The 25,775-nt window shown below is 48.4% G+C and overlaps 1 protein-coding gene and 1 long non-coding RNA gene across 2 annotated transcripts in view; both read left to right on the plus strand.

The window, feature by feature from the left end:
- Window positions 1-3,945, plus strand: part of LOC138472405 (uncharacterized) — a 67,175-nt gene extending 63,230 nt beyond the window's left edge. The window contains exon 4 of the long non-coding RNA XR_011268597.1: window positions 3,731-3,945. This is a non-coding gene — a long non-coding RNA (uncharacterized lncRNA). The remainder of the gene's footprint in view (window positions 1-3,730) is intronic.
- The window catches only part of LOC138472515 (trichohyalin-like), a 1,377,820-nt gene that overhangs the window by 511,526 nt on the left and 840,519 nt on the right, over window positions 1-25,775 (plus strand). The window lies entirely within an intron of this gene.

A 25,775-nucleotide genomic window follows, 5' to 3' on the forward strand; every position in this document is an offset into this window, starting at 1 on the left:
TAAGAACCAACTACTCAAAGCCATGGACAAAGGCAAATCTTCTCTCCTCCTACTGTTGGATCTCTCGGCAGCCTTTGACTTGGTTGACCACAATATCCTGTGTAAACATCTCACTGACAATGCCCACTTCTCCCGAGAAGCCACCGCTTCTGATTAAAGAACGCATAACTTTCAAAGTCCTCACTATCACACACACATGCCTCGCTCAGACCGCCCCAGCCTACCTATCAGAAAGAATTCACCAGGCGACGGCCTACAGACCAAAAAGGGACTAATACTCCACCTACTATCAGTCCCAGCATTCAACAGAGTCAAAGCTGGCGGCACCAGTTTTGAAGTATTAGCCCCTAAAGCTTGGAACGCGCTCCCGCTCAGCTTAAGAAACAAAGAATCCCTTACAGTCTCTGTAACCTCGGAACACCCGTCAACACTGTCACTGTACTTGTATTACTGCATATGAAATATCTAATAATTTGTACCAATGCTTCAGAAATATCTGTCTGAACTTGTTAAGTGAATATGCTGTAACAGCGCCACAATGCCTCCGGGCCGCTGGGCGCTTTATAAATCCAAATAAATAAAATAATACTAAATATCAGGGAAGATGGCCTGATTCCTTTGCAGTGTCACATGCTAGGTCCATTGCAGCATGAGGTGTCAATGCAGCCCAGTGTTTCTCTCAAGGCCCCATGGATTGTAGCAAAAACATAAGAGCAATGTGCCGGGGCTTCACATAGCATTGAAAATAACTAGTGAAACTTTAGCCTGCTTGGCTCTTTAACCAATACCTGGCAACTCTCGGCCACCGCATTGCCGTTTTCTACTCTAATTTCCAGTGCTATGCTGGCGACACTCAACTCATTTTTAGGCTTCCCTCGCCACCTCTTCTCCTTCCCTCATCTCCGACTGCCTATCTGCCATTCATGATTGGTGTGCCGCCAATGATCTCTGCCTGAATGCCAGCAAGACTCAGATCCTCCTCATCGGCACACCTTTACCCTCCTTTCCTGTCACTCTCTGACCGGCCTCCCTTGGCCCTCCTCCTACCCCCAACTGCGAGTCCAAGAACCTCAGGGTAATCTTTGACTCCACGCTTTCCTTAACAGCGCACATCTCTGATGTCTCAAAAAAGTCAATCTTCCTACTGCACCTCCTGAGAGATACTCTGCCTTTCCTCTCCTTCCCCCAGAAGCTCACTGTCTCTTGAGCCCTGGTTCTTTCAAGATTGGACTATTGCAACAGCCTCTTTCTAAATCTACCTACCTCTACTCTCCGCCCTTTGCAAATTATCCAGAACAGGACTGTGTGACTTGTCCTTGACCTCAAGCCCTGGGATCGTATTTCTCCAGCCCTGAAATCTCTTCACTGGCTCCCAGTGGGGCAAGGCTTAAATTCAAGACTTTGCATTGTCCACAAGGCTTTCTGGAGCTTGGGACCAAAATACCTTCAGCTGTCCCTCTGTAAATACTTTCCCTCGCGAGCCCTTCGCTCCTCCAACTCCCTCAGGGTCAGTCGTTTTTTTCTAAGAAACAAGCTGGGGGTAGATCTCTGTCTTCGGCTGAGGCCTCCCTCTGGAACAGCCTCCCTGTCACTCTGAAACTTGAGGAGAAACATCTCTGGCTCCGGAAGCACCACAAGACCTTCCTCTTTGCTTCTGCCTTTGCTCCTCCGCTCCCCTGCTGATTCCTGCTCTGATTCGGCATCGTGCACCTTGTCTCCCTCTGTATTTAGGGCCCAGGTACCTGCTCACCCTGCCACCCACCCGCACAGCCTCCAGGCAATCCCTTGCACTGAGGTCTGTATCTGAAACCCTAGAGGTCTCCCCGGCCCCCATATTCTTTTTCTGCACTTATTCAGACACACAATGTCTGTTGCCTTACTCCTAGCACTTGCCACTTGCTGGTTGCATTAACACTGTGTGTTGCTTTTGTCATTTATTTATTCATGTTTTATTCACTTATTTCTATTTTTGCTCAGCACTTTCCACCTCTCCCTCTCGCATGCACTTGCGTCTTCTCAATGTCACTGGGCCTAGTAAGATGGTTGTTTTTTTTTCTCCCTTGTTCCCCTCCCTTGCCTTGTCGTGCTCTGAAACACTTGTGTACGAGCGCATTACAAATAAAATATCGATATCAATAGAATGATAAACGAAACACTTACATTTTTCATATGGCTAATACATTGCACCCCATATTCATTTACAATTATTCAGTTGGTTATTTTATCAGATCAACTACAAACCATAAACAAACAATTACCACAACTTAAAATCCACAGGGACGTTTACAATCCAACTACTACATACAACAATAATTACAAAAAATAATCAAGTTTATCCTTATAACCTCATCAACTTTAGCTTAGAAAATGTTATTACGGGGAATAAAATGCATTTATTTCATATGAGATACGCCGTGGACACATTTCCCAGGGGGTGTCAGCCTTCTCATCCCATCAGTTACTCTCCGAAATTCTCCTGGTCATTTTGTGCTTTGTCCAGGAATGGCTTTGCTAATTGTAAAACACCTGCCACACCACCTACTACTCTGCTCCCTTTAGCCGATGGGCCCATGCTTCTTCTTTGCCATTATTGTTATTTGCTGATATATCCCATGTATTTAAATAGTGAGCTTTAGGCACTGCACATTGCTGTGAGTTGGGCTTTACTCCTGAGCGACTGGTTCTTTTAAAAACCACAAACCACTATTTCAATGGAACAATGCAGGAATCCTCACATAGAAACACCTGATCTGATATGTTGAAGTGTCCACAGTTTATTTACACATATAAATGGTTGATCAGTGACAGTAAACATTAACCATCCATGGGGCCTCCCTGACCATACGAAGGGTGGACAAACATTACATTGCTGGAGTAAAGGAACATTCTACCTATTCATCTCAATAAATACTCTATAAATCCCTTATTACACAACAGTGTAAAAAACATAATGCCCCTTGTCCATGAGAGTGTTCACTTAGAGAGAGCTCTCTTGGCACAGAGCCCCTTCCACAAATAGAGCTCCCAGGATTTAAGTATTCTAGCTCCAAACCCTCGCTGACAATTTATGAGTTAGGCTGTGTACAGTAGTACCCTCAATCCCTCAGACTGCTCTAACATGCAATGGAGTCAGGCTAAGTACAATATGCTCCACCAGAACCTCTCTAAGGTTCTCTGTGTTCTACAACCCACCAACTTCCCTTACGTGATAAGACATACCCCACTGACAACTTTCCAACCCCTCCTTTCAGGCTGTAGAATGCAAATGTCCCTTAAAAGACATTTCCCTAATGCGACGAATTAGAAACGGGAGGTATTCGCTGTTGAACTGTTTCCAATAATGTATGACCATGACCAGAGTATTTTAGTGGCACATACACCATTCAGACTGGAGGAACCTGCTACATGCCTGACAGTTCATTACCCCCCAAAGCCCTGTGTAGTTACTCTCTCAGGCAAGAACGGAAGCAATTAGACTCTTGACAATCCAATGAGGGGGATATCAGCTGACTTCTGTTAACTATTCTCCCTAATACTAAAACAATGACCTACATTTCCAGAATTTCAAAGTCTGTTTTATTTTAGTTAATCTTATTTTGTTGGTGAGATTACTTGTCAATCAATTACCAAATATTTGAGTTTCCTAAAATATTCTTCTTTTATGCTGCTTCTTCTTGCCAGAAATTACTTTGTTGCTCGTAACCTCCGATTCCTTCTTGTTCACTTTTAGACGCAGAAGAGAAGAGAGATCTGCTCCTCAGAATGAACACTCAAACGTCTGCTAAGGTTGCAACGTCTGTATCGAGCAGTATCATCTTAAGTACGGGTTTACGGAAATTGTTCAAGCAATTATTTTGTATGAAAGTTTTGCTCCTCTTAATATTTCATTGTCTAACATGTTGTCAATAAAGTTTTAAAGTGGAAACAAAATATATATTTTTAAAATACATTGTGAATTTGTTTTTGAAATGCTAGTTTAGAGGGCATAGTTTGACAGCTGGCTGGTCACTAGACTTCAATGATTTTCTCCAAATGACTTAATATGGCACAAAAGGTTCTGAAAGAAATATCTATATTAGGTCCCAAAATAAATGTGTTTCTCAAGTGAAAGATGAGAGTGTAAACAATCTGCGATATTTAAACTTAAACAGTAAACATACATGGTGATTCCAATAAATAACCTAATCAGCGCAGCCACAATCTAGAAGCCTATGGTTTGACCCAAAAACATCTGTTCAATCCCTGGTGCACTTGGAGCTAAACTGAAGAAAATTCCTGCATTTGGATCACCATTTTATCAGGTCTTTTTGAGAGGCCATTTTGGAAGCAAGAAGCTCCCAGATTGACCATGCTAGCCTGTAGCTTACAGATGTGGTTTTTACTAGCATTTCCCTGTGAATAAATGAGCTTGTCAGTGCACGTCAGAAGCCTGCAGTCAGCAGCAACATCATCTGCTCACTTTCTGGTGGAGTTGAAGATTAGCTGGAGAAGACCATACATTTGGACCTTCCATTTTGCCTGGCCTTCTTTGTCCCTTGAATGGGAATTTTAGAAGCAGATAAATCCATCTTGGGCCTTTCCTCTCCATGTGATTGCATGCCTGCCGATCTGTTTTTTACCAGCATTTACCTGTGAAGCAGTGCGCTTCTGGGTGTATTCCAGATGCCAGAAGCACATAGGGCCTCATTACGACCCAGGCGGTAAGTTACCGCCTGGGCCGTGACTTTACCACCATGGCGTAAACTACGTTTACGCCATGGTGGTTGGCGGACTTACCGCCCCATTCCGACCTTGGCGGGGCGGTAAGTCCCCAATCCCCATTTACCCTTCCCCATTCCCATTTTTGCCCCATAGGGCATAATGGGAGTGGGGAAGGCGTTAATTACGCCACCGTAAATTACGGTGGCGTAATTAACTCCATGGTCCCTTAGCGCCATGGATTTTAACACCTGCTAAAAGCAGGTGTTAAAAGCTCCATGGCGCTAAGGGACCTCGTACTCAGGCGGTAAGGGTCGGCGCTGTTTACGCTGCCGTAAACCCCTTACCGCCTGGGTCGTAATGAGGCCCATAGTCACTACCAACAACATCTGCTCACTTTAACGTGGAGTTCAAGCTCAGCTGCAAACTATCCCTGCATGTGGATCACCATTATGTCTGGCTTCTATCCCTTGTGCCAGCATTCTGAAGCAAGTAACTTCCTCATAGGCCCTTACGGGGCATTTGATTGCATGCCTGCAGATCTGTTATTTATCAGGAGTCCCCTGTCAAATGGTGAGCTTCCCAGTGCATCCCAAAGGTCAGAAGCCTGCAGTCAATACCTGCAAAAACTCCTGCTCACTCCCTGGTGGAGTTGGCACTGAGCTGAAGTTCACAGCATTTGGATCATCATTTTCCCTGCCTTTTTCCCTTGAGTGGACATTTTGGAAGCAGGCAGCTCCCCATAGGCTGTCCCAGACCATCTGTATCCATTACTTCCCTGTCCAGGGCCATCCCACCACCTGGCGTACAATGCAAAGGGATACACAGACAAGGTCAGGAGGTGTTTGGCCATCTCAGTGCCTGGTAGATCTAAAGCCACCCATTCCACCCTGTTTTCTCCTCAAGCCATTTTCCCATCAATCCAGAACAACCACATAAATGCATTTCCTAAATCTGCACAATCACTGTTAGGAACTTTCACCAATGCATGTACCATCTGCACATTTTAAACTTAATGTTTGTGTTGCCTCGAACTGTGTGATTTCCTTAATTGCATTTCTCGGTCACTTGGGACTTTGTGATCTACATAGACAACCACTTTCACTCCTTGCCTTCCCATGCCCCTCCCAATCCTCTTCCTCTGCTTACTGTTCTCATCCATGCTGTCCCATAGCCCAAGCCTATTCACTTTATTCCCTCCACTCCCCCAGCTCCTCTTCCCAATCCTCAAAGACACTCAGATTGTTATCTTTCCCATCCCACCCATTCCAAAGGCATTTACCCTATCTGCTTCCTATATACTCTAGAAACAGCCTCCTCTGCCTCTGCTCCCCCTGCTTACCTCACTGTGTCTCTCTGGAATGCCCAATACCTCTGCAAAAACATTCGATCTCATGAATCATTTTGATTCCCATTACTCCAAACTCTATATCATGGCTACCATCAAAAAATGGATTCCTGGAGGCCACCAGGGGGCGCGCAGGCAATGGCTGCCTGAGTGTGTCGCTCCCGCCGTAGCTGGGCCGTATCAGGGAATTGAGCCCCCCCGGTGCCCCCCAGGCGGATGAGACAGGACGGAAAGGTGTGGTGAACCCCCCGGGCGTCTAACGAGCGAAAGAGCGACGCTCGGACCCCCCGGGATCGAGGAGAACGAGACCCGTGGTTTCGGGCAGATACGGGGCTGAGCCGGATAAGCGCGGGGACCGGAGGCACCTCCAGAGCGGAGCCGCGTCCCTCCCCCCCTCGGCTTCCGAGGTTCGGGATCCAGCGGGATAGCCTGCCCCGCACCAGGACGGGCGGAGCTCGGACAAGGCCTGGCCCGGAGCAGGAGGACAGGCGGACAAGCGCGGCGCTCCACACGTGCGGAACCCGGAACTACGCAACCCTCCCGAGAGTTACTTTGGCGACGACGGGCAGTCCCCGGGTGCGAGGCCCCCGCCGGACCTTGGTGGGGCGAGTGCCCGCCCGGGAAGACAGAGTTACCCCCCCCCCACGTTCGGGGCCGCGGAGGCCCGAGGGGGGCGGCCCGGGCATTCTGGCCCACAAAGATCGACGGAAGGACGGGGGGGAAGGCCCAACGGACTGGCGGCTGACCCTACAGGGATTTCGCTTTAAGGAAATGGCGTCCAGCAGTAGAAGCCAGAGTCCCCTCCAGAGACCTGAACAGACAGAACAAGCCTCAGACCCCCCCGTATCTGCCATGGAGAGAGGCTTCGCCTCTGTATTACAGGAGATCAGGGACATGCGCTCGGACATCGCCCAAAAATTTGAAAAAATAGACCAGAGGGTGGACAAGGTCGAGGACAGATTATTGCAAGTGGAGGCCAACCAAACATCAACGACGACCCTGGAGATGGACCTGGGAATGAGAATAACGGCCCTGGAAAAAAGAGAAGAGGAAAGGTCCAGGCAAATGGATGACTTTGAAAATAGGGAGAGGAGGAACAATCTTAGATTCTTCGGGATTCCAGAACAGGAAGGGGAAACGGAGAGAGACATCACGCACACGGTGAGGGACATCATCACCCTCCTCTTCGCCGGTGAGATGACCACGGAACCCACGCTCGATAGAGTGCACAGAGCGGGGGGCCCCCGCTCTGTATTGGTCCGGTTCCACTACTACACTGAAAAAACCAAGGTACTGGAAGAAGCCAGGAAGGCCCGGGAGATCACTTATAACAATGCCCAGATCACGATCTACCAGGATCTCTCGGCCTATACTCTGGCCAAACGCAGGATGTGTCGTCCACTAACGATCCTGTTGAAAGATAAGGGGGTCCGCTACCGCTGGGGATACCCCTTCTCATTGTCTTTTGAATACATGGGCCAGCGGTCGACCCTGACCACGGAGGACGACATACGGATGGCCATCCAGGACTATGTGGGGGACCCGGACCCCAGGAGGGCCCCGTCGGGGCCCGGGAGAGAAGGCTCGGGGAGCCCGGGCCCATCCAGGGACAGGAGACACAAAACCGGAGCGAGAAAATTCAGAAAAATGAATACCCCCTCGCCGTCCAAGGAGGGAGAGCGGAACGATCCTGAAGGCTGAGACCTGCAGAGTCACGGGGGACGTTGGGAATAACCAGCGGATTCACCGCTACCAGCCCCCATACGAACAGCAAGTATGATGGAACCAGGGAGGGGGATAGCAAAGCGGGGGGAGAGGGGGGGCTCATAAGGACAAGCATCAGAAGGAATGCCCGGCTGCGGCGGGCAAGCTGGTGGTTCGGCCAGTAGCCAGGGATGGCGGATCTACCTGGCCGGACGCCAGGGAAGGGGGAGGGGGGGTCACGTAGTTGGGGTTGTTCAGTTTGGGGAAGGGGGGCAGTTAGGGTTTCGTTTTTGGCCCGCCCGGGGGGAAGGGGAGGGGGGAGACGGGGGACAAAATACAGATTTAAGAGAGCACGCCAGGAAGAACGAGATATGTGCGTTGGCCGGGAGCGAGGAGTTTCTAGATCATGGCTGACAGTCTGCCCTCTCTGGGCGTGGGTTCCCTAAATGTACGGGGCTTAAACACCCCCACGAAGAGGTCCCTGGTCTGCAGGGAGTTCAGGAGGTCCAAACTCGACTTCCTTCTTGTGCAGGAGACGCACTGGCCGCGGGGTAAGGAGCCCAAAATGCGGGGGGGGGGAATAGGGGAGGTCTTCAGTGCCTCTCACAGAGGCAAAAAGAGGGGAGTTGCCATTTTGGTATCGAGGAATATAGGATTTGAGAACGAGGCCATGTTGAAGGACCCGGAGGGTCGCTATTTGATGTTACGGGGGTCCCTCCAGGGGGCCCCAATTACCCTAGTGGTGATTTATGCTCCAAATGAAGGCCAGTCCCTATTCTGGGCAGAGGTAGGGGACAAAATCAAACAATTCTCCCATGGCTCTGTGGTGGTGGGCGGGGACTTTAATATGGTCTTAGACCCTAACCGGGACAGAAAACGAACAGGCCCGCAGCGCGCTAGGGCGGCGGACGAGATCATGGCACGCAACTTCCAGGGGGTCAATCATGACCTGGGACTGTTGGACACGATCCCGACCCCCAGAACGGACACCCCCCACTTCACCTTCTATTCGGCCACTCATGCATCGTTCTCTAGGATCGATTACATTTTGGTGGACGAGATCCTGCACCCTTTCACCTCGGGCCACAGGGTTGACCCTGTTCCCTGGTCCGACCATGACCTGGTCCGTATTACGATAGCGAGGGGAGGTCTAAATGAACGAAGGGGGAGGTGGAAATGTAACGACTCTTTGCTGAAGGACGAGGTACGAGCCCAGGAAATACTCGAGGCCATTAAAGATTTCTTTGATATGAACGACAATGGGGAGGTGGGGGTGCACACCCTATGGGATGCCTTTAAAGCCACCTTACGAGGAGTCCTGATTAAAATGGGTGCCCAGAAAAAGAGGGAAAGGGAGGCTCAAGAGAGACGACTGAGGGACAAAATAGCCCGGCTTCAACCGGGGGGGCTCCCCTCAGCCCCCTTGGAGCGAGACCAGATAACCGCCTTGGAGGACTGTAGGCTCCAGCTGAGGGACCTACTCCTCCACCAGACAGAGAGGAACCTCCAACTAGTAAAGCAAAAGTATTATGAAAAAGGGGATAAGGCTGACAGGATTTTAGCCTGGAAGCTGAGGGAGGAACAGAGGAGCAGATTGGTGAAAGCAGTTAGGAGTGAAGAGGGGGTGATAGGGTATGACTCAACCCACATTGGAGAGGCCTTCCGCCAATACTACGAGAAACTATACTCGTCCGAATTTAACGGGAGGGAGGCGGAGATAGAGGGGTTCTTGGACTCAATGCGGGTTCCGGGCTTGTCAGGAGAAATGGCGGAAGGGTTGGAGGGCCCAGTCACGGAGGAGGAGGTGGAGCGGGCGATTAGGGATATGAAAGGGGGCACATCACCCGGGGAGGATGGGTACACAGCCTATTTCTATAAGAGGTTCTGTTCCGCTCTGTCCCCTTATTTGGTCAGGGTATTCAATGCAGTGCTGGAAGGAGGTACCCTCCCGGACTCCATGATGGAGGCGATAATAGTAGTGCTTCCCAAGGACGGTAGAGACCCCTTGGAGTGCTCCTCCTACCGCCCGATTTCCTTATTGAACACTGATGTGAAGATCTTAGCGAAGGTGATCGGGGGACGAGTGGAGGGGGTCCTCCCGAGGCTGGTTCACGGAGATCAGGTGGGGTTCATCAGGGGGAGACAGGGCTCGGATAACATCTGAAAAACTATAGACCTGCTACATTACGCCCAGGAGTCAGATCTTGACGCGTGCCTCTTATCGCTTGATTCGGAAAAGGCGTTTGACAGGGTGGAGTGGAGGTTTATGGACCTCACCCTCAGGAAAATGGGCTTTGGGGCACACATAATGAGCTGGATATTGGCCCTGTATAGGGCCCCGAGGGCTAGGGTCCAGGTGAACGGCAGGCTGACGGAGTCCTTCCCCCTTACGCGGGGAACACGGCAGGGTTGCCCGCTCTCCCCCCTCATCTATGTCCTTGCAATGGAACCCCTGGCCATAGCGGTCAGAACACACCCAGATATCAGGGGGATCCAGAGAGGGGAGGTAGAATTTAAACTCTCCCTGTTCGCCGATGATATTCTGGCCTATCTGGTGGACCCGAGAACCTCGCTCCCCCCCTCATGTCCTTGATGGCGGTGTATGGGCGCCTCTCGGGGCTTAAGATAAACGCCTCAAAATCAGTCCTGCTCCCCATGAGAACGGTGGACCCGGTCTTGGATCCTATGTCCAGCTTTGATGGGATTAGGGTGGGCAAATCCTCCATCCGGTACCTGGGCGTCCTCATTACTCGGAACCTGTCCAACCTCGCCCAAACGAACTACGATCCTGTCATGGCAAGGGTCACCGCGGACTTGAGGAGATGGGGGACGATGATCCTGTCCTGGTACGGCCGAATGACGGCTGTGAAGATGAACGTACTCCCACGCTTATTGTACCTCTTCGCCGCCCTCCCAACTAACGTACCCGAACACACTTTCAGGGCCCTCCAGAATGCAGTGAGGGAGTTCATATGGCAAGGTAGGACCCCGAGGACAGCGAGAGCGGTCCTAACCCTTCCGAGGGAGGAGGGAGGGTTCGGGTTACCGGACTTCCGACTTTATTTTCGTGCGGCCCAGCTGCGAGTGTTTCTCGAACACATGAAGGAGGGGCTAGGCACGTACTGGACGTACCTGGAGGATATGGACGCTCACCCACTCAAAGTTAGGGACCTCCTGTGGGCCCCTAGTAAATTCATTCCCAATAGATTAAAATCACACCCAACGCTGGGTGTCCTCTGGGCGATCTGGCGGGAAGGCCCTCAGACAGCACACCTAACGACTTGGCCGTCCCCGTTATCATCACTATGGGGACACCCCTTCAGACTGGGAAGCAGGGGGTTCCGTAACGCTCAAGCCTGGTCGGACTCGGGGATGGAATGGGCGGGGCAAATGTTCAAGGAGGGGGAAATTCGCCCATACGAGGAAGTGAAAGAAGCCCTGGGTCGGGGAGCCCTCTCCATCTTTGATTATCTCCGCTTGAAGGGGATCTTGTGTGACCAGGCCTGGGGACAGAACCTGAATAGGCAGCTGACTCCCTTCGAAAAATTTGTGGATACAGCAACCTCTAGGAAGGGGGCGGTATCAGGGATGTACAAAATACTAAACACTGTCAACCTAGGGGAGAGGAGGAGGTTTCGTATTTTCTGGGATGATTTGGCGGGGGAGGAGATTTCGGAGGACGCCTGGGCAAGGATATTCAAGATTGCTTTCCATGGGAATTTATTCACGGCGGACATGGAGCATAACTTTAAGATCCTGCAGGGATGGCATAGAGACCCTGCGAAACTAGCGAAAATGTTCACGGGAGTGTCCCCCGCGTGCCCGAGAGGGTGTGATCAGGTTGGCACGAGATCTCACATGTGGTGGCACTGCCCGAAAGTCCAGGCATATTGGGCGGAGGTACGAGGCTGGATCGCTGAAATCACTGAGGACATGCTCCCCCAGAACCCTTTGACAATGCTGCTGGGCCTCCCCCCGGAGAATACAGAGATACTTAGATACCCAAGGATGTGGGAAACCATGCTGAGGGCGGGGAGGGTGGCCCTGGCACAAAAGTGGAAGAGCCCAGAGACCCCAACGAAGGAGGTCTGGTTGAAAAAGGTCAAGCACATGTTTCTAATGGACAAACTGACGGCGATGATGAACAATAAACTGGGTACTTTCCAGGCGAACTGGTTTGGTGTACAGCAGTCCTGGGGATGGGATGTGCATTGAGCTAAGAGGAGAGAAAGTAGGGGACCGGGAGCCCACGGCCCGGGAACAGGCGGATGAGTTGCAGCCACAAAGACAGCCAACGTACCACTTTTCTTGCGTGCTATAGACAAATAAAATGACGACAGTGTCCCCCCAACGAAGGGGATCTATCCGGGCGAAGCTACGGGGGGGGTTTGGGGGGGGGGGGTGGGAGGGGGTTCGGGTCGTTGTGCCAGCAATCTGTATTTTCTTTTGATTCAACTTTTTGAGCCTGTGTGTTGTATTATTAAAAATGCTAATAAAACAAAGTTTAAAAAAAAAAAAATGGATTCCTCACATGCCCTCCACATCAATGTTGCCACATTCTTTCACTCCCCTCCTCTCTCCAAAAAAGACAGTGGTTTTGGTCATGATCGGCGAGGACACACCTTTGGTACTCCTTATGATCTGATTTCACCTCGTCCTCCTTTGAGCACATTGCAGTACAACTATTCGCTCCAACCCTTCTTACTGTCTTCCTCACCTACTGCTCACCAGGCACACGCAACCTCTTCTCTGATCTTGTCCTCTTACCTGAAATGCTTCAAGCTGATTTCCCTGCTGCCTTAATGGGGGATCTCAGCCTCCTGTGAGAACCCTGTAGGTGTCTCACTCGCTAGCCTCTGGGGATCTGTGATCCAGGTTGCCAGGATACGACCATTGCTTTTGGCTCCAATTCCTGGGGGACGACCAGTGTGGGAGGATCACCTGGATGATGAGTCTCCTGGGAGTGGAAGTGGGACTCCGAAGGGTGAGACACGGTATCCCCTTCCTTATGACACCTTTTCCCCATTCTGCCCTGTAGGATACTTAGAAACTCTACCACACACCCCCTTTTCTGACACAAACACTTTCTCACACTGTGAAAGACAATGGACTGATACCAGAGCCATTTACCTGGCATGTGCCAACATAAGGGTCAGGCAGAGTCAGGCAATTGCAGATAACTACGTACACCTGACTGCCCTTTCCTTTCCCCATAGGGATAAAAGGCAGAGCACGAGAGCACACTTTGAGCAAGGCAGAATGCACGAGGAAGCAGCCACTCCAGAATGGCAGTTCAAAAGGAGGAAAAAGGGGGGAGATCTGAAGGGCAACCAGGAGGGAATTTCCCTTGCCCTTTTCAATCCAGACCCACAAAGCCTCAGAGAAAGGAAACATAAGACCGGGAATCACAGCTGGCAAGTGGTGTGATGATGTCAGCGGTGCCATCATGCAGGGTGACAGCCAGGGCGGGGAGGAGCGGTTGCCATTGTGGTACCATCCTTGACTCCGTACTGCAAAGGAAACGCCGAGTTCAGCACAGCCGGCGCGTCAGAAGAGACTGATAGTGGATCCAACTGTGTTATGCTCGAGGTTGCAGTGGAAACATTATATATGAAGAAAGAAGATAATAGACAGGTTTTTTTTCTGAATAAAATTGGTACCAGAGACAGAGTGGTCCGGCGCCACGTGGGTGCTCATTCCATGGACTCTAGGTGGTACCCCTCTCCTGAACTGTGAAAATGTATTGAGCAAACTCCAAGTACCAAAATGGCTTGAGGGAGGCCAGCGTGAGGTGTCAAAATGGTCATACGAGAGTCAAGCCAAATCCTGTGCACAGTCGAAAGTCTTTGACACGTGATAAGTAAAGTAAAGCCTGACTGGGGGCTCAAGAGAAAGCCTGACTGAGGGGTGAGAACCAGACTTAGGTAAAGGGAAGAACCTACGGGGTCTAGAATGACTTTGTTGAAACTGTGAACCGTGGCAAGTGTGAACCTGACAGAGGAATGCTGAGAGAAAGCTAAGGGGAGTGAATGCCGAATTTGTAAGAAACAAAGTAAACTGTGTGAAAAGAGCAAATGTGAATCTGACTGAGGGATGCCTACGAATTGGGGTGAATAGTGACACACCCATGAACATTGTGACAACAAGCATGAACCCAACTGAGGGATGTCCACAATGAGTTGTTGGTCTGAGCCAGATTGAGGGAGGCCAAAGTTGAGAGAGGGATCGTTATCCCGGCTGAGGGGGATCCAAGGGTAAAGAGTAATCGCCTGATGTGACGATTAACAGAAGGAAGATTTGTTTTGTTATTGATGGCACATCAAGCCCTCTGAGGCCAGACACTTTGTATGAAAGAGACTTGGGCACAGAAGGCCATAATATTGAGAAAAGGGAACTGTAAGCTTGTGCCAGAGACACCCAGTAGTGTGCTGTGCTCAGGAGTCCTGCCTTGTCCCATGCTAAAAACCCCGGCCATAACATCCAGACTTATCATTGTGTGAACACTTTTTTCCTTTCTTGACTTGACTCCACTAGGACTGTATTATTATTATTTGATGGTTGTAGCTTGCTCCCATCTTAGATTTAGGTTTAGATTAGGCTTTTATCTCACCCATTTAACAGTTTAATAAACACCCTTGAACTGTGATCATTTGTGTCTGTCTTACTTTGAGGCCATGCCTTCCTTACACTCCCTGATATGAATAAGGCCCAACAGCTTCAACATGACCATCTCCCTGAGAACTCACTGGTCAATCTACATAACCTTCCAACCTATGATCTCATATACCTATATTTTCCTCTGCTCCTACAATTGACCCCTACCCGTCTGACCACTTTTTCACTCGCTTCACCATTTCTGTTCCTCCTCCACGTGCCCATTGCTCCTTCATCTATCAGCAAGCTTAAATTCAAGCTCAACTCTATGGTCCTCTACCTCAGCCAAGTCAACATCTCGCTCCAAGCTCTCTCAATTCCACATATTCACTTCATTGAACTCGCCTTTACAGAATTTACCTGTGCACTATCTATGTTAATGTTTATTGAGTTTATATAGCGCTTTAATCCAAAGCGCTTTACGGTATAACAACAAGGTACAATAATGAAAGAAGCATATTTACAAACATGAAACAAACCAGTGATACAGTATGTAGAACAATTTACTTAAAACGAGGGGAAGAGGGGGTGGAGAGGAGGTAGGTGATGTGGGTTACAATGTATAGTTTGAGGTCGACGGGAGTGGGGGAAGGCGAGAGGGTGCGGGGAGGGGGGGCCTGGTGACCTCCTACATTCCCAAGTGCTTTCAGTGTCCAATTTGAGGTCAGCGGGAGGGGGGAAGGAGGGACGGGAGGTATGAGGGGGGGAGAGGTAGGGAAGGAGAGTCAGGGGGGAGTGGAGAAGAAGGGCTTTCAGAGAGGAGCGGAAGGATGATCTACCTCATCAAACATCACTACACAGCCCACTCCTTCTTCCCATCCCACCCCTCCTGCCCATGTCCTCAAGCATTGATCTCCCCCATCATCCAGCTGCTGCGGACAACAATGTACTGTTGCTTACCCTGTTGGTGTTAAGACCTATCCTCCACTCTTCTCAAAGCCTTTGAGGATTCTCTTCTGACCCAAACTACAACTCTCACACAGAAAAATCCTCCTATTTCACTAATTGTATTTCTTCTCTTCACTTGCATCTTTGCAAAGTATCCATGACCCTCAAGGTTCTGCCCTCCCTCCAAACACCGCTCCATTTCTCTCTCCCTCTCCACAATTGACTTTGCCTTCTACTTCTCCAGTAAAAACACCCAAACACTGGACACCTTGTCCACAGTTCAATCTATCCCAACACCTCCTTTATTCTCTACTCCTCTCATCTTCCTCACACTCTCCTCTCTATCTCGCCTTTTCCTCACCTCCCCCATTGAACATCCTTCCATCCTTTGCTCTGCCACCCCATCCAGCACTCCAATTGACCCTCTTTCACCATTAATTGTTAATGAACTTTCACCAGTGATCTCGGCTTATCTCTCTGTCCTATTCAGCCTATCTCTCTCAAGTGGCACTGTCCCAGCCTGTTACAAAACAGCTGCAGTCGTACTTCTTTTAAAGAAGTAAAAAATGCCCTCTGTATGACACGTGTTTCGGCTAAAACCATTAGCCTTGTTCATGAATTAATGGGTTCAATCCCTGTACACTTATCTCGAGGTGCTCTCGCGTTTAGTTCCGCGAGAGCACCTCGAGATAAGTGTACAGGGATTGAACCCATTAATTCATGAACACCAACCGTATATTATAAGCCTGAGAATACACAGTTATACAGCCCGTATTTGAAAAAGGCTAATGGTTTTAGCCGAAACACATGTCATACAGAGGGCATAATGTAATAAAAACCTTTTCTTTCACCAATGGATTTGGCGTTGTCTCCAGTCTGAGTACCTTTTTTTTACTACTTACCATAGTGGTTTAAATGGCTTTTTTAACCACAACTCGGCAGAGACGCGACATAGTTCCTATTATATTTTCTCTTGAAAAACCATAGCTTGCGAAACTCATTTGTGTCGCCTAGACAGATTGTGCCTACAAAGCCATAAATTGAACACAACTTCTTTTAAAGAAACTAACTACTCAACCTGACAACCCATCATTCTATATACATGTCTCTCTCAGCACACCACTCTAAAATCCTCAAGAGGGTGTGTTATCTTTATCCAGATGTTCAAATATCTCAAGTTTCACTCACTTGCTTACCCCCTTCAATCTGGATTCTGGTACAAACATTCCACCGAGACTGGGTTCATCCACGTCGCTAGTTGTCTTAACTCTTCCCTCTTGTCTATTGTCATCCTTCTAGACTTTCCCACTGCTTTTGACACACTAGATCATTCCTCACTCCTTCAAACTCTTTCCATCCTTATCCTCTAGCGCACCATACATGATTGGGTGTCCTATCTGTTGAACTGTTTTTTCCATAGGATTGGACTCCAGAACCTCCACCCAAACATCCCTCTGCATGGATTCCTCAAGGATAAGTCCTAGGTCCACTTCACTTCACACTACATACCTTCTTTTATGTAATTTCATTTCCTCCTTTTGTTTTAATCATCACTTCTTTGCTGCTACTCAGATATGATTCTTCTTCCCATCCTTCACGCTTGCAATCTGTGAGTGCATAACCAACTGCCCAACCGCTATCTACCATTAGATGGCTATATGCTGCCTCATGCAAAATTCTTCAGACCGAAGTAGTCTTTCGCCATGCATTCTATGCCTCCGATGCCAAACCCATTCACACCTCTTGCATCTCTTTCCCCTTTACCTCCTCACCTCACTCTCCTTAACCATTACTCAAAACCTTGGGGTTCTCTTTGACAGCAACCTAAACTCCACCAGTTCATTGTGGCCATTGCCCGCAGAGCCACTCTTATCCTCTTGACGGTTAAAAAAAGTCTGTCTATATTTCATGGACCATTAAATTAAAACCCTCATCTCTACTCGGGTGAACTGGACTACTCTGTGAACTTGCTTCTTGGTCTACGTCTCTACTCTTTTGCCCCCTACAAAAAGGCTCAAAATGACCTCTTATGCCCTCTTCAATCTACCCAGATCCTTCCCTACCTTTACATACTGTCACTATGCTGGATGGTTCCTAATGCTAAATTGCACCCTCTTTAAATTCCTGCTGCTCATCTATAAATCCAGTCAGAGTCCACTACCTTGCTGAATGCCTCACAGTGCACCCTGCCTCTCAAAGTCTCCACTTCTTGTCTCTTCAAAAGTTACCAGTCCTCCACCTTTCACTGTGTTTCCTCCTACTCCTACTTTCTCCACTCCACTGTAACACTGTCCCAACCTGCCATCAAAGCCATCTATTCAATGGAACTCTTCAAAACTAGGCCCAACCTCCACATGCAAGCAATCATTCGAGCACCCATGCTCCCAACCCTCCTACCCACGCTAACCACCCAACCCACCTCTCCTCCACTCTGCCCTCAGGACTACGCAATCTCATGCGCATTGCCAGACTTTTCTCTCCTCGTCCTCATTACTCTTCCCCCTCCTCCCATCCTCCTTCCCTTCACCCCCTCCCTCTCCTACTTTCTTTTCCCCCTTTTCCTCATGTCCATTCCCTTGCTCAACCCCCTCCCCTATTCATCCCATCCCCTTCCAACCCTCCCTCTTCGTCCTAACCTTATCTACCCCCCTATTGTCCAACCCTCCAGCCTCATCAACATTGCTCTCTGGAGCGCCAGATCCCTCTGCAATGAGACCGCAGCCGTCTTGGACATGTTCTAACGACTTAACCTTCATTTCCTCTGTTTAACCGAAACCTGGATTCCGCCTTCACAACTCTACTGTCCCTGCCTCTCTCACCACATCTTCCTCCTCCTTCTCTCACATCTCTCGTTCTTCTGGTCGTGGCGGTGGCATTGACCTCCTCTTCCACCCTAAATACCTTTCTTCTACCTCATCAATGCCTCTTCACTTCTTTTGAATACCAATACAAATCCTTTACTTTCCCTCACCCCATCTCCTTTTTAATTATCTACCAACCTCCTGGCCCCCTCTCCTTCTCCTACGATGACCTTGACCACCTCCTCCCTTATCTCTCCCTTTCCTTCTCCCCTCAATGTACTTGGTTACATCAACCTTCACCTCCCCACTCCCCCTCAAACTTCCCCTCTTCTTTCCATCCTTGACTCCTACCTCCTCTCTCCTCTCCTTTCTTCTCCTACTCACTCTTCTGGCTCCACTCTTCATCTTATCTTTAATTCAACCTCCTCCTCCTCCTCTGTCTCTACCTTACCCAACTATCTCTCTGACCATGCTTTACTCTCCTTCTCCCTTACTCCCCTTCTACCTCCTTCCGCTCCTGTACCCTTCCCCACGTCCCTCTCTCGACGTGACCTCCGCAACTTTAGTCCTTCGCTCTTTTTCGACACTTGCTCTTCCTCTCTTCCCCCCACCTCTCGAACTTCTCTTCTCTCTCGGCCAATGATGCTCTATCCTCTGTCCTCCTCTATTTCTTCCACTCTCAATCAACTTTACCCCCTCTCTCCCTTCCAACCCACTCGCAAACCCTCTCAACCCTGGCTTTCCCCTCACCTTCTCTCCACGCGTCGCCTCCTCCGTCGCCTCGAGCAACACTGACTCAAATTTCCTTCTCTATCTAATCAAACCTCCTATTTCTCTTACCACTCCCTTTATGCCTCCTGCCTTAGCTCTGCTAAATGTTCCTACTATTCTAACCTTCTTCACTTCCAAGCCTCTCATCCTCGCCGTATCTTCAAGCCCTCTCTCGTCTTCTCTCCCCGCCCACTCCTGACCCCTCATCTACATCTTCCCTCTCTCCTTCCCTCTCTCCTTCTGACTTTGCTGACTTCTTCTCCTCCAAAATTCTGTTCGCCAAACCATTAACTGCTCTTCTTCCTATTCCCCCCTCCAACTCCCCCCCCACTCCCCTTCAGCTTGCATGTCTGACTTATCGCCTGTCTCCCCTTCTGACGTGTCCCTCCTCTTGCCCAAATCCCATCCCACGGTGGCCCCTTCCGATCCTCTCCCCAACCTCCTTATCCTGAGGATTTACCCTCTTCTCATTCCTTACTTAACCTCCTTCTTCAACATCTGTATCTCCTCTGCTACTTCCCCTTCCGCATTCAAGCATGCTACTATCATACCTATTCTGAAGAAACCTTCTGCTGATCCCCTTCTTGCTTCAAACGTCCGTCCAATCTCGCTTCTCCCATTCCTCTCTAAATTACGTGAATGCCTAGTCTACTCACAGCTCTCAGCTTTTGTCACTAACCTTTCCCTCCTTCCCCCCTCTCAATCTGGCTGCTGACCTAAACTGCTCTCACTTATGTTCTCAACTCCCTCCTCACCGCTCGCTACTCTAATCAATCCTCTGTCCTCATCCTCCTTGACCTCTCTGCTGCCTTTGACACAGTCGATCACCCCTTACTTCTCAACACTCTTTCCTCCTTTGGTTTCAAAGCCTCTGTTCTCAAATGGCTCTCCTCTTACCTCTCCTCCCGCTCTTTAACTGTCTCTTGGGGCAGTCGTACCTCTTCTACTGTCCCCTCGGACTACGGTGTACCCCAAGGCTCTGTCCTTGGCCCTTTTCTATTTTCTCTTTACACCTCTCTTCTGGCCCCCATCATCTCTTCCTTCGGTATTTCTCACCATTTTTAAGCTGATGGCACCCAGCTCTTCCTTTCCTTCTCTTCCTTCACTCCTGACCTCCACCTTAATCTCTCTTCCTGTCTTACTGCAATAAAAAACTGGATGTCATCCCGCTTTCTTTCTCTCAACACTGATAAAACTGAAGTCTTATTCTTTTCCTCCAACACTCTTCCCTCCTCCCCCTCCTCCTCCTTTTCTTCACTCCCCCCCCAATCTTCCCATCTGTGCCCATGCTCGCAATCTAGGCATTCACTTCAACTCCTCCCTCTTCTTTCCCCAACATATTTCTCTTACCTCTCGCGCCTGTCGCTACCACCTTTTCAACATTCATAAAGTCCGCTCCTTTCTCACCTTCCATGCCACTAAACTTTTAATCTCCTCCCTCATCTTCTCTCGCCTCTTCTATTGTTCTTCTATCCTCTTTGGACTCCCTGCATCTCATCTCGCCACCCTCAAATCCCTCTACCACTCTACCATCCGCACCTTCTGCCTCCCTGCTCCTCAGGACTCCATTTCCTCCTCACTTTCTTACCTTGGTTGGCTTCCCTTTCACTCCCAACTTAAATTTCATTTTCTCTGTCATGTCTTTAAGTCTCTTCACGATTTTGCTCCCCCTTATCTCTCCTCTCTCCTTTCATTCTACACCCCTTCCAGCTCCCTCAGATCTGCCTGTCTCTTCCTACTCAGTGTTCCCTCTCCCCCATGTGCCTCTTCTCATTTCCGCTCCTGGCCCCCCTGCAATGGAACTCCCTACCTCTCTCTATCCGCTCCATCCCCAACATTTCCTCCTTCCGTGCTTCCTTGAAATCTCTTCTTCTCCATTCCCCACCCTGACACCCTTATATCCTCTGTTCACCTCTCTCTCTCTCTCCCCTCACAACTCCCCCTACTCACCTCTCCCTACCTGCTCCTTTTCCTCTTACTCATACCTCCCCCTCCTTGCATCTTCACCCAAATCCCCATTCTGTCTCCCTCCTCCTTTCCCTTCCTCACCCTCTCCTTCTCTTATTTACCTTCACAGGCTGATTGTTCTACTCACTGTTTGTTGGTACGATTCATGTTTTGTAAATTGCTTCTACTGTTATAATCGTCTATGTATCTTGTTGTTATAATGTAAAGTGCTCTGGAGTAAAGCGCCATATAAACACAATAAATACAAATACAAATACATTGATGACCTAATTGATAAACTCAGAGCAGTCACCTTTCTATCTACCATAGATTTAACCAAAGGGTACTTGCAAGTTCCTGTGTATGGGCCAGATAAGGAATAAACCACGTTCTCAATACCTCTAGGACTATTTCAATTTACAGTCCTGCCCTTTTGTCTATACAGTGCTCCAGCCACTTTGCAATGCCTCATGGATCAAATTTTACAGCCCTACTCTGAATTCTGTGGAGCTTACATTGACAATATACCTAGGCTTCTTCGTAGGGAATGGAAGTGTACAACCCCAACATGAGAAGGTAAAAGCTGTCTTAGATACACCAACCCCCAAGACCAAGAGAGATGATATAGCTTTTCTCGCATTAATAGGATACTACCACAGGTTTATACCCAACCCTTTCGATAAAACAGCCTGGCTAACAGATAAACCTGAGAATGCTGAACCCCAGGACCTTCATTGGAATGACGAGGATGGGGTATCCAGTCTTGAAACAGACTCTGTGCCAGAACGCGTTCCTAAAGGTAGTAGACTTCTCTAAAGAATTTATTTTACAAACAGATGCCTCCCTTACAGGGTTAGGAACAGTCCTGTCCCAGGTTTGCGATGGGTTTTAACATCCCATCTTGTTCACCAGCCGCAAACTATTCCCACGTGAGAAAAATTACTCTGTGTTGGAACTAGAGGCCCTGGCCATCAAGTGGGCCATAATCTATCTTATATACTACCTATTAGGCTAAAAGTTCACACTTATCACAGATCATTCACCCCTAGTTTGGATTAGCCAACGCAAAGGCTCCAACCCTCGGATCATGCGATGGTTTCTAGACCTACAACCCTATTGTTTCACGGAGGTACACTGAAAAGGAAAGGATCAGGGAAATGTAGATTTCCTTTACCGGTTCCCCTGTGAAACAAATGTGTCTACATCGCATGGAAGAGGGGTCTGTGAGGAACCTGAACCTGGTCCAGATGGCCAGGACATGGCTATCGCTATTGGATCCAGTTCCTGAGGGTGGACTAGTGAGTGAGGATCACCTGGATGAGGGTCCTTGGGGAGTTAAAGTGGGACACCAACAGGTAATGAGATGCGATATCCCCCTTCTTATAATACCTTTTCCCCATCCTACCATGTAGGATATTCAAACCCCCTTTTCCGACATAAACACTTTTGCACACCACGAAAGATGACGGACAAACACCAGAGCCATCTACCTGACTTGTCCCAACACAAGGGTCAAGCAAAGTCAGGTAGTTGACCTGAACCACACACACAAGACAGCCCTTTCCCTTACCACCAGGGATAAAAGGTAGAGCAAGAGAGCACAAGACGAGCAAGGCAGACCGCACAACAAGAGAGCCAACTCCACATGGCAGTTCAAGAGAAGGAGAAGGATGGCACAAATCAAGAGGGTGACAAGGAGAGAAAATACCTCTCCGTTTCCAAGCCAGGCCTGTGAAACCTCGCAGAAGGAATCTTAAGACCACGAACAATAGCCAGTGTGTGTTGCAGCAGATGTCAACGGACAACGGGGCCCTCCTCTGCTGATATTCAAGCCATGGAGAGACGCTTGCCACCGTGGAACCGGCCTTGCCTTCATAAGACAAGAAAACCCAAGCGGTTCATCACAGTCGGTGAGTCGAGGGGAGAGCCAATAAGAAACCGAACTGTGGTGAACAGAATTAGCAAACGGCTAATTGAAGAATGTACAAAGAACTGTTGCTTTGATACGAGAGAGGAAAACCAGCTACAGAGGAGTCAGACACCATGTGGGTATTCACTTGAGAAACTCTGGGCGATTACCCTATGGTGGAAACTACTGTTACCAGAAGGCCTTGGGAATGGTATGAGAAAGGGGTCAAAGTGGTCATAAAGGGGTCTAGTAAAATCATTGGTACAGTCGAAAGTCTTTGACCAGCAGATGATTGTGAAGTGAAGGGAAGTGAATCCTGCATCGTAAGAATTGTTCAAGAAGTTGTGTAACTGGCAAAGTTGACAAAAGGGAACCCAGCAGAGGGTTGTCCACAGTGGACTGTTTAAAAAGACATTAAGATTTGTGAATATCATAGAGAAGATTGTGTTGAAAGCCATAGTGAACCCGGAAAAGGGAGGATAACATTCGAGAAGGGTCTGAGCCCAAAAGAGGGTGAACCCCAAGGGTGAAAAGTCACCCAACGTGTAGACGCAGAAAGGAACTTTTTGGTTTATTATTTTGAAAACATATCAGGTCCTCGTAGGCAAGAGACTTTTTTGTAGAGAAGAGACTTGGCCACCGAAGGTCCTGATATTTGAGAGCAGAACTGCAGTCTCGTGCTGGGAAAGCTTCAACGTGTGCTTTGCTCTGGAGTCTCTCCTTGTCCCATGCTCAAAACTTGGGGAAGGGAGACCCCGAATACCACCTCATGAATTCTCATTTGTGAACAATTATTTCTTTCTTGTGAATACCATCCCTCACTCTTTGTTTGTATTTAGCGTAAGAATTGGCAATAGGTTTCTCTTAGTATAGGCCTTTTTATTTGACAAGACGCCACTACGACTGCCTTATTATATTTGATGGTCGTAGCTTTCTCCCATCTTCGATGTAGGTTTAGATTAGGCGTTTTTCCAAACTGCACATACAGTTTAATAAACACCCTTGAACCGTGATCACTTGTGTCTGTCTATTCTTGATACCATGCCTTCCTTTCATAACCCTCCACCACTGAGAAAATGCCACAAAATCCAACAATGCTCTTATCTAGTGGCACTCTACTGAAGGACTTCTTCTCTTTGTTTTGGACTACTTTGCAAGTAATTTCTGTTTGAAATGAATTCATCTTTTATGACCAGTCTCTAAGCGCAGGACGGGAATCAAACCTGTGTTGCTCTGCACTGTCTTGCTGCCTCAATAAATGCGCTGGCCCTGAGCTATCCTCCCAGGCCAGGGAATGATACATTTTTCTTAAATGAATACAAAATACAAATACAGCATTCAACACCTACCCTTTCATTATTAAGACACTGTGTCCCAGTGCATAGCCCGTCCAGTACCAGTCTTCCTCCGATCCCTTGGCCAAAGAGTAAAATTGCAATGCGTAAATAGCCTATATTTAAACCCCGGCGGGTACTTAGAAACCCAAGTGAAGTGAGGGATTTAACGTTCGACCAGGCACTGGCAGCCCCACAAAAGTCCCACGCCCTGAGGGGTTTATCGCCATTAGCCTCCCAGAATGTTTTTCAGGATGCTAATTATTTTTGGGTTTTTTTAAGTTGAGAAATGGCATGGTTGCAATTTTTCAACTTAACAAGAACTACAAAGATGCACGCCATTGATTAGGGAGATGAACACTACACATATTCCGTTCTCCATTTCCATGGAAGCCATTTCCATGATGGAGATGCGCTGGTAACACCAAGGGACAAGAAAGCCAAGAGAGTGCAAGGTAAGTGGGCAGGGATGGGTGAGGAATATTGAAATTGGGGTTGGGGTCCGGAGGGGAAGGAGAGGTAGGGGAGAGTGGGGTCTGGGGCACACTTACCTCATTCCTGGAGGGGAAGATGCTGGCCATGAGGTAAAAAGCCTGTTGCGAGCCTCATGATTGTCTGGGATGCTGCAACCCCCAATCCCGGACTCAGCCATGTGCTAATATTATAAATAACTCACTGACTTTCTCCCATGATAAGGAGCAATTCCATGGCGGTCTACAGTATTTCAATTGGCAACGCTTACCCACCAATTCTCCACACCAATGAAATACCAGGCAATGTCGTCCATTGACTTTGGGAAAGGCTACCATTCCGTGTGTATGCCCATTTTCACTTATTAGTACTAGTCATTTCTAATCCATATATTCAGTGACATGGCAATAAATGTGACTATGTGTCCACTGTGTAGACCAATACGTGTAATTCGATAAAATGTCCATGGGTCCTGGAAATACAGAACAAGAGGATTTTACTATGGGGAGAAGAAGGTTTGCTCAAATATGCACATTCTAGGAGTAGCATTAACATGACGCAGGATGCCTGACAGCAGATTGCTATCGTTCTTTGGAAGCTTGGCCACCCCATTGTCACAAACCTACCACATATTTTCCCTGCATCAATCTAAGAACTAAATCTTGGTAATCTACCTATAAGACTGAACTAGTTTGTTAAGAACATTCTTTTTGTAAGATTCTGTAATCAAAATCATTCAACAAACTTCTGACTAACAAATAAAACCTAAGACGACTGTTTCTTATTTTACTAAATCTGATTAGCTAATGACTGACTGAAGCTACAATCCTTGTTCACCACCCAGGTTTAATATGGAATTATATAGCAGGCAAATCTTATTGTCGGCCAGGCAGAGACTCCCAACCCAATGAAATCAAACCAGTTGCACACAATTGCTAAAAGGATAACGTAGCACAAAGCAGTTCTTCTAGCCATGCTCAACACATATTACAATCACTGTTATCCCTGTTCAATGTTGCTGCGATAAAACATGCTGTGGTTGTTCGTCTACTTTTGCCAGTGATAGCCGTCAGGTGTGAGGTATTTCTATGGCTTTGCAGAGGCATTCTGTTATTTGCGACAGCTGCCTCTTCTGCCACTTCGACTTGTAGGATTATAGCATTTCAATATACAAGATTGGTCATGGCTTGATAAAGCTTCAGTGTCCAGACAAGGATTTTTTTTACCATTCCTTATTCATAGGTGGTGTA

Source organism: Ambystoma mexicanum, chromosome 8 (assembly GCF_040938575.1).
Source record: "Ambystoma mexicanum isolate Mex_15411 chromosome 8, UKY_AmexF1_1, whole genome shotgun sequence".
Lineage (NCBI taxonomy): Eukaryota > Metazoa > Chordata > Amphibia > Caudata > Ambystomatidae > Ambystoma > Ambystoma mexicanum.